Genomic DNA, 15117 nt, shown 5'->3' with positions numbered 1-15117 from the left:
GGTCCTTCACTGTGTCTGGTTTTATTTGCCGTGTTCCTTTAAAGGCAAGTCTTCTCAAACTTCATTTTAGCCACTCGCACCAATCATGAACCCAAACAGCCTGCCCCAAAGGACTTGCTCTGTTTCTAATACATGAATTATCAAATATGAGATAATAACAAAAGCTTTCTCTTTAAATGATGCAGGCAGGCTAAAAGTGAAGTCGCTCAGTCATGTCCGACTCTTTGTGACCCATGGACTATAGCCCACCAGGCTCCTCTGTCCATGGGATTCTCCAGGCAAGAATAGTGGAGTGGGTTGCCATTTCCTTCTCCAGGGGAATCTTCCCAACCCAGGGATCGAACCTGGGTCTCCCGCATTGCAGGCAGACGCTTTAACCTCTGAGCTACCAGGGAAGCAGGCTAAGTGAATTTTTATACTGCTTTACAAATGCTTTGTGCAAATCTTGTGAAGATGGAGGCTCAGATGAAAGACAGGATATAGATGGTGGGGAAAAGGATACTTGTCAATGGAGGCTTTATATGCTTTTAAGCAGAAAAGTACCTTACATTTAGAGGCTGTTGTTTATTTGTTTGCGCTAGTTTTGGCTTGCTTTCCTGGTCTAATCCTGAATATTTTAAAGTGGGAATTTTATTTTGTTTACTTTTCCTGCTTGAGCTAAAGTACAGAAAAGACATATTATAAGACTGTCAGAAAAGATTTGTTGTAAACTGTGTAATTTGTGTAATATTCTGTAAACTCAGAGTAATAAAGATAAACCAACCCATAATGGCAATGCTTAACGTCCAGCAATTTTCTTCCATAAAAGCCTTGTTCATTATTCTTCTAGTTACACCTCTGAAACCAGAAACCCCATAGTTTATATTCACATTCAGCTGGACTTATTGTTAGTTTCTCTGCTTATTAAAGAGAAACCCAATATATACCAGTCAATCAGCAATAAGAAATAGTGGTTCTATATTAATAACACTCTACTCCTTCCAATTATTTACATGTGGATCGATGGGAGGATTTGAACGCACAGCAGTCAGTTTGGGTTAATTATCATGAAGAACTGAAGCAATACTTTGCAGGGCTTTGCATCAAGAGCAGCCTTGAATTTGGGCTCCTGTGCTTAGTCACTCAGTCATGTCTGACTCTTTGTGACCCCATGGACTATGGCTTACCAGGCTCTTCTGTCCATGGAATTCTCCAGGCAAGAATAATGGAGTGAGTAGCCATTCCCTTCTCCAGCGGATCTTCCCGACCCAGGGATCGAATCCAGGTCTCCCACATTACAGGTGGATTCTTTACCATCTGAACCACCAGGGAAGCCCAGGTCTCTTGTAGTGCACACCAACATGTTGGTAACTCCAGCAATAAAGTACTTATTGTTCCCACATAAACTAGAAGAGGCCATCTGGGATGGCTGTATACAATATTATTCGGGGCCTCTACTTCACACTGGAGAATTTCTTATAGTTTGGTTGTTTTTCAGCATATCTAAGATCCCAAGTGCAGAAGCTTGGGGCATTCAAAAGTCCTGAGAGCTAACACTGCCATTTAGGGAGTTTTTCTTCTGCCATTTTCAGTGAGTCAGGTCAGAACTTTGCAGCTGTTCTGTCCACCTACTACAGATACACAAGACTCCAGCAAAGACTTTTTCACTGGTAAACACTTCCTTAGTTTAATTATAGATGCATAATGTATTAGTTCCACTTGTGTTTGGTATATCAGAATTATTCGACCTGAGTGTGATAACAGTATATGTGAGTAACTCTCAGAGACTGACACAGAATTAAGTTCAACAGGAAGTTTAATAATTTAGAGTTTAAAAGAGTTTTACATTTCTCTTTTTTCCATCATTTCAACTGAAATTTTATTTCTTAATTCCTCCTTTCAATATATACTCTGAAAGAACTGGTTGTTGTAGTGGATTCCATACCCTATTGCAGCATCCAGGTTTGGGATGCTCACTCCACTGGCTGCTCAGAGTGTTGGTGGCTGACAACTTTCAGCCAGCCCCTCTCCTTACGTTGCCCTCACCCAAAGCCATTCTTGGAGGCAGCCATTCCAATAAAAAGTCATGGTCCTCCATTCAGTTTTCAAAACTAAGCCAGTTTCTAATCTAGAACCCGTTTACTGAAGGAGAGTTCAAAATTCCTGGAGAAAAGTTGCTGGTAAACCCATGCCAAGTGTATACAAAACTGGTGATCTCCCTGCACCCTTAGTCTTTCCCCAAAGTGACCTATAGCCATTTATTTGGGTATTTTTACAACAGAAAAGTACTTTAGCCACCTCCTGCGAAGAGTTTACTCATTGGAAAAGACTCTGATGCTGGGAGGGATTGGGGGCAGGAGGAGAAGGGGACGACAGAGGATGAGATGGCTGGATGGCATCACGGACTCGATAGACGTGAGTCTGAGTGAGCTCTGGGGTTGGTGATGGACAGGGAGGCCTGGCGTGCTGCGATTCATGGGGTCGTAAAGAGTCAGACATGACTGAGCGACTGAACTGAACTGAACAACAGAAAATGGAGAATACATCATTTCAAGGTGTGTCAAACATGAGGTCCGAGTTGACATTGATGACCTGAAATTCAAGCATCATCATAACCTCCAAGTAATAAATTGAGTCCTGGTCCAGCTCCAGCTCACTGTGTGTCCGCTGGACTCATGGGTATAACCTTTGGTCATTTCCTTGGTCCCCACATGTGTAATTCCAGTGGACACATTTGGTAGTTGGCAGAGTATATTGGCAATTTGATATATAGAGTGAGAACCACTCTCTTAACCATGGGGGTCTGAGTCACCCCTTTAGCAAGTCAGCTGACCCGCAGAGGTGATGAAGAGGAAGTGGAGAGTCTAGAATGGTGGCAGACAAGGGCTTTGAGAGCCCGGTGGGCTGCAGTCCATGGGGTCGCGAAGAGTCGGACACGACTGAGTGACTTCACTTTCACTTTTCACTTTCATGCATTGGAGAAGGCAATGGCAACCCACTCCAGTGTTCTTGCCTGGAGAATCCCAGGGACGGGGGAGCCTGGTGGGCTGCTGTCTATGGGGTCGCACAGAGTCGGACATGACTGAAGCAGCTTAGCAGCAGCAGCAGCAGCAGCAGTGGCAGCGCTGTTGTTTATCCCACTCGCCTTTGTCAGTTTCCATAGGAAAAGAGGCCAAATGGAATCATGTGAGAGCTGGACGCAGAATTTATTATATTCACACAAATGAATCTGAGTGGCATGAGTGATAGACTGGGGTAGATGCTGCAATGTGACCCCAGATATCCTCTTAACATCTGAGGCCGGCATCTCCCCAACTGTTGGGAATGTCAAACCTCAGGAATTGCCTCAACTGATGAGCACTGCCTAGCCCAGAATCACACATACACCTGTCCTCGGCAGCTTGTTCCTAAAGCCTGGTCAGTGAGGGTGAGGATAAAGGCAGACCCTGATTCCCCAGGGGAAATAACTCGGAAGGGCATCTAACTCTGGGAGATCAGGGGAGGCCTTTTTGTGAAACCGTGTTAATGGTTCAAGTATCTCCTTTGCTCAGTCAGTTTTGCTTCCTTCTCTCTGCTAGGTTGTTGATCACAGGGCATAAGCCTTCTGCTTGCGAATCTCCATCTCAGAGTCTATTCTAGGGAACTCCACCTAAAGTAGTTATTAAAGCAGAAAAGATGCCAGATGTAAGGTGTGTGGTCATCTTATCTCATGGAAGCTGCTGTAAGTTCCCTCATAACTATCTGGATGAACTTCTGCATTAAACAAGCAGCATAAAATCCAGAATATTGGAAGTTTACCAATGCCCTCCTTTTTCTCTTCCTTATCATTGTCATTCAGTCACTCAGTTGTATTTGACTCCTTGAGACCCCACGGACTGCAAAACACCAGGCTTTCTTGTCCTTCACTATCTCCTGGAGTTTGCTCAAACTCATGTTCATTATTGAGTCAATGATGCCAACCAACCGTCTCATCTTCTATCATCCCCTTCTCTTCATGCCCTCAATCTTTCCTAGCATCAGAATCTTTTCCAATGAGTTGGCTGTTTGCATCAGGTGGCCAAATTATTGGAACTTCAGCTTTAGCATCAGTCCTTCAAATGAATATTCAGGGCTGATTTCCTTTGGGATTGACTAGCTTGATCTCCTTGCTATCCAAGGGACTCTCAAGAGTCTTCTCCAGCACCACAGTTCTCTTCCTTATACACAGCCACCAAAACCTGATCATTTCTCTTTGCAACGACTCTTGAGCTAATTACCATCACGGTCATTATTATATTTAATATGCATCAGTTGCTTCTTGTCTAGTTTAGATTTTTCTTGCCTCCCGCCTCGGCTATTTCAGTTCTTCACTGATCTCCTGCCTCCTGCCTCTTTATCACTCCTAAACTCTTTATTAAATGCGATGTTTTCTGACTGATTTCCCCCAAGTCCTACATTGTAATAGTACCTCACTGCTTATAAACATAGCTCAACTGTGTAGAAACTGCCTTTTTTTTAAAATTTTTACTTTATTTTACTTTACAATACTGTATAGGTTTTGCCATACATTGACATGAATCCAGCACGGGTGTATACGCGTTCCCAAACATGAACCCCCCTCCCACCTCCCTCCCCATAACATCTGAAACTGCCTTTCTTAGTGTGACATCTGAAAGGCCTCTGCATTCTGGGCCATATATTTTTTCTAATTCATTCTAATCTAATTTATAATCTATTTTATCAATGGTTATTTATAAAACTATTTTATAAATAGTTAATCTATAAAAGAGTTTTTATGAATAGTTACTAATCTATTTTATAAGTAGTTACTGAATATGCAAGTCTGCCTTAAAGCTGCTCAGAATGATTCAAAACTCCTGCTGCTGCTTCATTCTTTCTATGTGCAATGCTCTCCCTTGAATAAATTCTCTCACAAATATTGATCCTTTTAAGAATACATAAAGTATTAAAGCACAGTGAAAAATATAGAGAATTATAAAAAAAAAAACAACCTGTGTACTAGGTTTTAGCAGCTTTCAAACCTATTTATTTATCTTTAGGTTTTTGATCAATAATTCATTTGAAATGCTCCTGTATAAATTTCTCATTTCCAAAAACATTTTTCATTTTGTTCTTTTCTTATATAAATATTTAAGACTATACATTTCTTTTTATGTCTATACATTTCTATGTCTTAACTGCATCTTGGGTGTTTTGCTATGTAACAACTTCATTATCATTAAATTCTAAGTTTATTAAATAATCTTGACCTAAGTGTTAGTAATTGTATTTAAATTTCCAAATGTATGGAAGTGTTCTGGTTGTTTTCATGCTTTTATTATTTATTTTAAACAATAGTCTTTGTTAATTTAATGTTTGCTAGTGTGGTAAATTTGAGGATATATTTCCTGAAATCTGTATTTATAAGTTGAGGATGTATAGTTCTATGCATGGTTACTAAATATAGTATGTCTGATGTCATTCCATCTTTCACTTCTTTAATTCTCTTTGGGATTGATCTCAATTGTTGTATGTGTATATGTGTGTGTGTGTTAGTTGCTTAGTCGTGTCCGACTCTTTGCGACCCCATGGACTGTAGCGTACCAGGACCCTCCATCCACGGGATTCTCCAGGCAAGAACACTGGAGTGGGTTGCCATTTCCTTCTCCAAAAAGAACTATAGAAAGAAAGAAAGTGATGTCATTCAGTCGTGTCCAACTCTTTGCGACCCCATGGACTGTAGCCTACCAGGCTCCTCCATCCATGGAATCTTCCAGGCAAGAGTACTGGAGTGAGTTGCCATTTCCTTCTTCACTCAGTTGTTAACAGACGTATATTAACATTATTCACTATGCTTATAAGCTCCTCAACTTTCTAATTTTATGAATTTGTACTTATTATGTTATTGGGTACATATGTTATAATCAGGGAAGAAAAGTCATTTGTTTATTGTGCTGGACTTTTCTTCTTCTTTTTAAGATGGTATTTTCAGGGATTTTAAATTATTTTTATTTATTTACTTTTGGCTGCCCTGGGTCTTTGTTGCTGCCCTCTCTGGTTGCGGGTGTGCAGGCTTCTCACTGTGGTGGCTTCTTATTGTGACTCGCGGCCAGTAGCTGTGGTACGCAGGCTTTAGGTGGAATCTTACTGGACTAGGGGTCGAATTCATATCTCCTCCATTGGCAGGTAGATTCTTATCCACTGGACAACCAGGGAAGTCCTGTTGTGCTTGATTTTTAGCAACAAATGGCAAGTATTAACACAGGCTGTTGGGAGACAATTCTCTGTGGGTTGTTTATGTCTCTTCATCTCTTTTAAGTGAGGTAGTGATTGCCCTCTGGTTGCCTTGAAGCTATCTTTTCAAGGATGTTTGTATAGTGATCAACAGTGGGAAACAGATAGTATATTCTTCTGGAGCAAAGGGCAGGCCTATCCATTATAAAAGATTTGGGTTCCCTAAGCTCAGGATTCCACTCCTGTAACACCATGAATAGGCATCCTTTGGTTTTCAGCACCATTGATACTGTGGGCCTTGGCAGGGATGAGAGGACTGATACACTGATTCTCATGCTGCATGAGGAGTCTCTTTCCCTGAAGTCTTGCACAAGCAACCATGAATTGTCACAGGCTACATTCGGAAGGAGCTCAGCCCTGGGATTTCTTTGGAGGGAATGATGCTAAAGCTGAAGCTCCAGAACTTTGGCCACCTCATGCGAAGAGTTGACTCATTGGAAAAGACTCTGATGCTGGGAGGGATTGGGGGCAGGAGGAGAAGGGGACGACAGAGGATGAGATGGCTGGGTGGCATTACTGACTCGATGGAAGTGAGTCTGAGTGAACTCCGGGAGTTGGTGATGGACAGGGAGGCCTGGCGAGCTGCGATTCAAGGGGTCGCAAAGAGTTGGACACAACTTAGTGACTGAACTGAACTGAGCTGAGTATGATGAAATCCTTTGTCTCCATCCCGGGAGTCTTGTGTCTTCTACAAGTGTTCATGAAACTATGGCAGGCGAATACGTTACCTCTAAGGTAGGGTTCTTCTTAGGCCCTTTAGAGCTCTTCCTTTCATGTTACAACTTGTCTGCATTGCTGCTGCTACTACCTCTTCCATACTCCACAGTGCCTATTATAGCAGGTTCTGTTTGATTTATGTGGTAGTTAGCTAGAGAATTCTCTGAAACACAGTAAAAGTTGACCGATTATCTTTATTCTATTGCTGACATAACATTGCAAAGTTGTGTTTTTTACACCCTCCAAGTGGTTTTAGTCTGGATTTTAGCCTTGAAACAAGTTTATAAAATGTCTCTCATTTTTTCCCCAGCAAAGTCAAATGAGCTATAATATGGTTTTTGATTTGAGATTTGGTCTGTCTGCCTTTCCATTTTCTTTAGCGTTTTTTGAATGGATTTATTAAGTTTAAAAAAATATGTATTTGAAAATCATTAACTAATATTATTATGTAGATAACTTGACCTAAATATCAGTTCTAGACATAAGGTCAGAATTTAGTTATCTAGATGGTCAAGTTCCTCAGCAGCCTCTTCCAAATAGTCTGCATTCTTCAGCATGCTCCATCATATTTTTTCACATATTGTGTGTTCAGGCAATAAACATCATTTTATATTATTCTCTGCAAAAGTAAATGTATCACAAGACTAATAATATGTAATCCATGGTCAAATAGTAATGACTTTTGCATTTTATACTGTTTTCATCATTTATTTCATGGTTGCCCCCTATGGAGAGAATAATTGAATGCTGCCTATAATAATTGTTGCAGTTTGCTCAAAGTATTTATACTAGGATAAATTAGTGGTCCAAATAAATTCTCAGATTTTCATATCTCTTAGAGCTGGTTCTGTGAATGTATACTTGTTGGAAGTACGGAAAATTCTAAAATAGATATATAGTTTGAATTTTGCTTAAATTTTAAATTGCCCACAGCCTTTCAAAATTTTTAAAAGTTTTATTTATTATTAAGTACAGAAAGAGATGTATAAAGTACATATAAAGCATAAAGAGTCAGGATTCAACAATATATACATGCCTAAGATGTTTAGAGATACAGATATATGTGGTTTACCTATTTAAGAAACCCAGGGATTCATGAGCACAAATTTCAGGAGAGTGGATATATCTGGAGTGACAAGAAAGTAAATGGAAATAATGAGGAGCTCACAGAAAAAATTAAAGGTGATGGTAGAGATCTTTCTATAAAAGTTGGCGGTAGGCATGCATTTATTGTGAATCCTGACTCCTAATGCTTTATATATATTTTATATAACTTTTGTACTATCTCTACTAGCACTGTTGATGTTTTCTGTGAGCCCCTCATTATTTCCACTTACAGCGTTATTCCTTCAGATATATCTACTCTCCTGAAATTTATACTTATGAAACCCTGGGTTTTTAAAATAGATAATCCACATGTATTGGAAAACTAAACATTTTAGTTTTCTATGTTTTTACATCATTAAGTAAGCAAAAATAGCCTATTTATTCTTTTCTGATTTCTTATTGCATTCGGTATTACATCCTAAAGATTCATCCAGATCCTTTATAATTTAAATTCCATTCGTTTTCACTATTATAGCTTGCAGTTTATGAGTACAGCACAATTCATGTATCCATTCTATAACTGATGGATGTTTGTGTTGTTTCCACATTATTCTTCTAAACAGTGTGATGATAAATGCCAGTCTCTTGGCGCATGGGTGAGACAGTTGAAAGCCATTAGTCTTACAACTGGGAAATGAGTCCAGGGATAAATAAAACACTTTCCCTGAGGTGTGTGAAACACAGTTTTAGGGTGACCAATTTCCAAAGCCTTTGCTTCTATGTATGCTCCTTCCTAAAATTAATCTCCCTGAGAACTTGCCTGAAATGCAGGTCTGACTTGCTCACTTACCCTGTAACAAGCCTTTTAACTTTGCTTCACAAAAGACATGCTGCTCACTGTTGGCCCATCTTACTGTAATGCTTTATTCAGGGGTATAATAACCTCTAGGGTACCAAACCGGAGAAGGCAACGGCACCCCACTCCAGTACTCCTGCCTGGAAAATCCCATGGACGGAGGAGCCTGGTGGGTGAAACCATTGCTCTAGGACAGTACTGAGAAAGCTAATTATTTGAATGTCGGGTGTAATGAGTGAATTTGTGTACCCGCCAAATCCATAGGTTGCTGTCCTAATGCCTTGTACATTAGTACTGCGACTATATTTGGAGACAGAGTTTATAAAGAGATAATCAAGTTAAAACAAGGTCTTTAAGGTGAGTCCTAATCCAATATGACAGTTGTCCTTATGAGAAGAGGAGATTACACAAACAGTACAGAGGGAAATATGTGAAGAAAAACAGAGAACACTGCCGTCCATAAGCCAAGGAGAGAAGCTTCAAGGAAAAAGCAACACTGCCAGCACGTTGGTCTCACACTTCAAGCCTCCAGAGCTGTGAGGAAGTAGGTTTCTGTTGCTCAGGCCACCCAGCCTGTGGTATTTGTTATGGTAACTATTACTTCTAGGTAAGAAGTTCTTCTGCAAATCTGGTGGTCTTTAGTCCTTTGATTTCAGTTAATTCAGTCACTCAGTCATGTCCGATTCTGTGACCCCATGGACTCTTTAATTTTCTTGAAGACATCTAGTCTTTCTCATCCTTTTGTTTTCTTCTATTTCTTCACATTGATCACTTAGGAACAGTTTCTTAATTTTGATTTCAACAATTAGGAAATAAAGTCTTATTGAACTGTCTCTGTCTAAATCATCTGAAATATTTTTTTTGGAAATATATATTCATATGACTTTGGCATATATCTTGAAAGTAGCTCAAATATTGATTACAGTTATGTATTGTAATTGGCAAATTTTTTGTAGTTCCATCTACTTATTGGTACTAATAAATTTTCTCAGAGCTTATATCTGTAAAAACAAAACATAGGAAATGGTGCTTGATTCTCTAGTTATAGCAAAAACAATATCAATAAATTAATTCACTAATTTAAAAGGATCATTTCACTTGCAAATCAAAACCACAATGAGATACCATCTCACAGCTATCAGAATGGCTATTGTCAAAAAGAGCACACATAATCTTGGTGTGGTGACAAGGGTTCCCACTTTGTACATTGCTGGTGGGAATGTAAATTGGTGTAGCCACTGAGGGAAACAGTATGGAAATTTATCAAAAAACTAAAAATAAAGTAAAAACTAAGCTACAATTACTACTAAAGTAATAAACTACTAAGGTGAAAACTAAACTACTATTACTACTAAAGTAATAAATTAAAAACTAACTACCATTTGAGCTGGTAGTTCCACTCCTGGGCATGAAAGTGAAAGAGTTAGTCACTCTGCTGCGGCTGCTGCTGAGTCGCTTCAGCCGTGTCCGACTCTGTGCGACCCCAGAGAAGACAGCCCACCAGGCTCCGCTGTCCCTGGGATTCTCCAGGCAAGAACACTGGAGTGGGTAGCCTCTCCCATCTCCAGGGGATATTTCTGACCCAGGGATCAAATCAGGGTCTCCTTCATTGCAAGCAGATTCTTTACCTCACTCCTGGGTATATATCTAAATAAAACAAGAAAAGTAATTCAAAAAGATGCATGCACCCCAATGTTCCTAATGGAATTATCTATAATTGCCCAGATATGGAAGCAGGGTTTGTCAGGTGGTGCTAGTGGTAAAGAATCCACCTGTCAATGCAGGAGATGTAAGAGATGTGGGTTCCCTGGGTTGGGAAGATCCCCTGGAGGAGAGCATGGCAACCCACTCCAGTATTCTTGCCTGGAGAAACCCCACTGACAGAGGAGCCTGGCAGGCTGCTTTCCACAGGGTCACAAAGAGTTGGACAGGAATGAAGCGACTTAACATTCATGCCTGCACATGGAAACAACCTATAGATGTCCATCCACAGATGAATGGATAATGAAGATGTGGTGTAGATAGTTAGATAGAAACACACAATGGAATACTACTCAGCCACAAAAAAGAATGACATTTAGTCATTTGCAACAACATGGATGGACTTGGAGGATGTTATGATAAGTGAAATAAGTTAGAAAAAAGCAAGTACTATATGATATCACTTATATGTGAAATATAAAAAAATATAACAAACTAGTGAATATAACAAAAAAGAAACAGACTCACAAATATAGAGAACAAACTACGTAGTAGTTCCCAGTGGAGACAGATAAGGAGGAGGGGCAATATAGGGGTAGGAGATTAAAATTTATAAACTAATATATATAAAGCAAGCCACAAAGGTATGTTATAGAGCACCGGGAATACAGCCAATATTTAAAAATAACTATAAATGAAGTATAAACTTTAAAATTGTGATTATATTGTACATCTGTAATATATAATTTGTCAATTATACTTAAATAAAAAAATGTAAGAAAAGGAAAAATTTAGAAATCCAACAATTGTAAACTATTAGGCTAATTATGGTAACTCAGTTATATAGAATTTGAGTCTGAATTTGGTAATTTGAGTCTGAATTTGGTAATAAGGAGTTCATGATCTGAGCCACAGTCAGCTCCTGATCTTGTTTTTGTTGACTATATAGAGCTTCTCCATCTTTGGCTGCAAAGAATATAATCAATCTGATTTTGGTGTTGACCATCTGGTGATGTCCATGTGTAGAGTCTTGTCTTGTGTTGTTGGAAGAGGGTGTTTGCTATGACCAGTGCATTTTCTTGGCAAAACTTGATTAGTCTTTGCCCTGCTTCATTCTGCATTCCAAGGCCAAATTTGCCTGTTACTCCAGGTGTTTCTTGACTTCCTACTTTTGCATTCCAGTCCCCTATAATGAAAAGGACATCTTTCTTGGGTGTTAGTTCTAAAAGGTCTTGTAGGTCTTCATAAAACCATTCAACTTCAGTTTTTTCAGCGTTACTGGTTGGGGCATAGACTTGCAATAACTGTGATATTGAATGCTTTGCCTTGGAGACGAACAGAGATCATTCTGTCGTTTTTGAGATTGCATCCAAGTACTGCATTTCGGACTCTTGTTGACCATGATGGCTACTCCATTTCTTCTGAGGGATTCCTGCCCGCAGTAGTAGATATAATGGTCATCTGAGTTAAATTCACCCATTCCAGTCCATTGTAGTTCGCTGATTCCTAGAATGTCCACGTTCACCCTTGCCATCTCTTGTTTGACCACGTCCAATTTGCCTTGATTCATGGACCTGACATTCCAGGTTCCTATGCAATATTGCTCTTTACAGCATTGGATCTTGCTTCTATCACCAGTCACATCCACAACTGGGTATTGTTTTTGCTTTGGCTCCATCCATTCATTCTTTCTGGAGTTATTTCTCCACTGATTTCCAGTAGCATATTGGGCACCTAATGACCTGGGGAGTTCCTCTTTCGGTATCCTATCATTTTGCCTTTTCATACTGTTCATGGGGTTCTCAAGGCAAGAATACTGAAGTGAGTGGCTTGCCATTCCCTTCTCCAGTGGACACATTCTGTCAAATTCAGACTCAAATTGAAGAAAGTAGGGAAAACCGCTAGACCATTCAGGTATGACCTCAATCAAATCCCTTATGATTATACAGTGGAAGTGAGAAATAGATTTAAGGGCCTAGATCTGATAGATAGAGTGCCTGATGAACTATGGAATGAGGTTCGTGACATTGTACAGGAGACAGGGATCAAGACCATCCCCATGGAAAAGAAATGCAAAAAAGCAAAATGGCTGTCTGGGAAAGCCTTACAAATAGCTGTGAAAAGAAGAGAAGTGAAAAGCAAAGGAGAAAAGGAAAGATATAAGCATCTGAATGCAGAGTTCCAAAGAATAGCAAGAAGAGACAAGAAAGCCTTCTTTAGCGATCAATGCAAAGAAATAGAGGAAAACAACAGAATGGGAAAGACTAGAGATCTCTTCAAGAAAATTAGAGATACCAAGGGAACATTTCATGCAAAGATGGGCTTGATAAAGGACAGAAATGGTATGGACCTAACAGAAGCAGAAGATATTAAGAAGAGGTGGCAAGAATACATGGAAGAACTGTACAAAAAAGATCTTCATGACCCAGATAATCATGATGGTGTGATCACTCACCTAGAGCCAGACATCTTGGAATGTGAAGTCAAGTGGGCCTTAGAAAGAATCACTACGAAAAAAGCTAGTGGAGGTGATGGAATTCCAGTTGAGCTGTTTCAAATCCTGAAAGACGATGCTGTGAAAGTGCTGCACTCAATATGCCAGCAAATTTGGAAAACTCAGCAGTGACCACATGACTGGAAAAGGTCAGTTTTCATTCCAATCCCAAAGAAAGGCAATGCCAAAGAATGCTCAAACTACCGCACAATTGCACTCATCTCACATGCTAGTAAAGTAATGCTCAAAATTCTCCAAGCCAGGCTTCAGCAATACATGAACCGTGAACTCCCTGATGGTCCAGCTGGTTTTAGAAAAGGCAGAGAAACCAGAGATCAAATTGCCAACATCTGCTGGATCATGGAAAAAGCAAGAGAGTTCCAGAATAACATCTGCTTCTGCTTTATTGACTATGCCAAAGCCTTTGACTGTGTGGATTACAATAAACTGTGGAAAATTCTGACAGAGATGGGAATACCAGACCACCTGACCTGCCTCTTGAGAAACCTGTATGCAGGTCAGGAAGCAACAGTTAGAACTGGACATGGAACAACAGACTGGTTCCAAATAGGAAAAGGAGTATGTCAAGGCTGTATATTGTCACCCTGCTTATTTCACTTCTATGCAGAGCACATCATGAGAAACGCTGGACTGGAAGAAACACAAGCTGGAATCAAGATTGTGGGGAAATATCAGTCACCTCAGATATGCAGATGACACCACCCTTATGGCAGAAAGTGAAGAGGAGCTAAAAAGCCTCTTGATGAAAGGAAAGAGGAGAGCGAAAAAATTGGCTTAAGCTCAACATTCAGAAAATGAAGATCATGGCATCCGGTACCATTACTTCATGGGAAATAGGTGGGGAAACAGTAGAAACAGTGTCAGACTTTATTTTTGGGGGCTCCAAAATCACTGCAGATGGTGACTGCAGCCATGAAATTAAAAGACGCTTACTCTTTGGAAGAAAAATTATGACCAACCTAGATAGTGTATTCAAAAGCAGAGACATTACTTTGCCAACAAAGGTCCGTCTAGTCAAGGCTATGGTTTTTCCAGTAGTCATGTAAGGATGTGAGAGTTGGACTGTGAAGAAGGCTGAGCGCCGAAGAATTGAGGCTTTTGAACTGTGGTGTTGGAGAAGACTCTTGAAAGTCCCTTGGACTGCAAGGAGATTCAACCAGTTCATTCTGAAGATCAACCCTGGGATTTCTTTGGAAGGAATGATGCTAAAGCTGAAACTCCAAGAACTTTGGCCACCTCATGCGAAGAGTTGACTCATTGGAAAAGACTCTGATTCTGGGAGGATTTGGGGGCAGGAGGAGACGGGGACGACAGAGGATGAGATGGCTGAATGGCATCACGGACTCGATGGACGTGAGTCTGAGTGAACTCCAGGAGTTGGTGATGGACAGGGAGACCTGGCATGCTGTGATTCATGGGGTTGCAAACAGTCAGACATGACGGAGCGACTGAACTGAACTGAACTGAAACTTAGAATAAAAATTTTGGATGGCAATTAGAAAAATATAGCAGAAAGTATACTTTTCCAAAATTCTCTTAGATGTATCACAAGCAAAAAATGTTTGAAGAACACTGATCTAGGTTTGATAACTAAAAATAGAATTGCTAACTCAAAGTATGTTTATCTTCAGCTTTACGAAATAGTGCCAGGCTGCATAGATACACATGTTGGCATGTTGAAATAGGTTTTTTTCTTTTGATCTTCACCAAGATTTGGAATTTTCAGTATTTCAGTTCAGTTCAGTTCAGTCGCTCAGTTGTGTCTGACTCTTTGCGACCCCATGAATCGCAGCACGCCAGGCCTCCTTGTCCATCACTATCTCCCGGAGTTCACTCAAACTCATGTCCATTGAGTCAGTGATGCCATTCAGCCATCTCATTCTCGGTTGTCCCCTTCTCCTCCTGCCCTCAATCCCTCCCAGCATCAGAGTCTTTTCCAATGAGTCAACTCTTCGCATGAGGTGGCCAAAGTTCTAGAGTTTCAGCTTTAGCATCATTCCTTCCAAAGAAATCCCAGGGTTGATCTTCA

The 15117-nt window shown here is 40.2% G+C and overlaps 1 non-coding gene across 1 annotated transcript; it reads right to left on the bottom strand.

Annotated features, from left to right (window-relative positions):
- Positions 1 to 323: 323 nt before the first annotated feature.
- Positions 324 to 395, bottom strand: TRNAC-GCA (transfer RNA cysteine (anticodon GCA)). Its single transcript has one exon. It is a non-coding gene; the product is annotated as a tRNA-Cys (tRNA).
- Positions 396 to 15117: the final 14722 nt, after the last annotated feature.

Source organism: Capricornis sumatraensis, chromosome 7 (assembly GCF_032405125.1).
Source record: "Capricornis sumatraensis isolate serow.1 chromosome 7, serow.2, whole genome shotgun sequence".
Lineage (NCBI taxonomy): Eukaryota > Metazoa > Chordata > Mammalia > Artiodactyla > Bovidae > Capricornis > Capricornis sumatraensis.
This window is presented reverse-complemented; position numbering and strand designations above follow the sequence as displayed.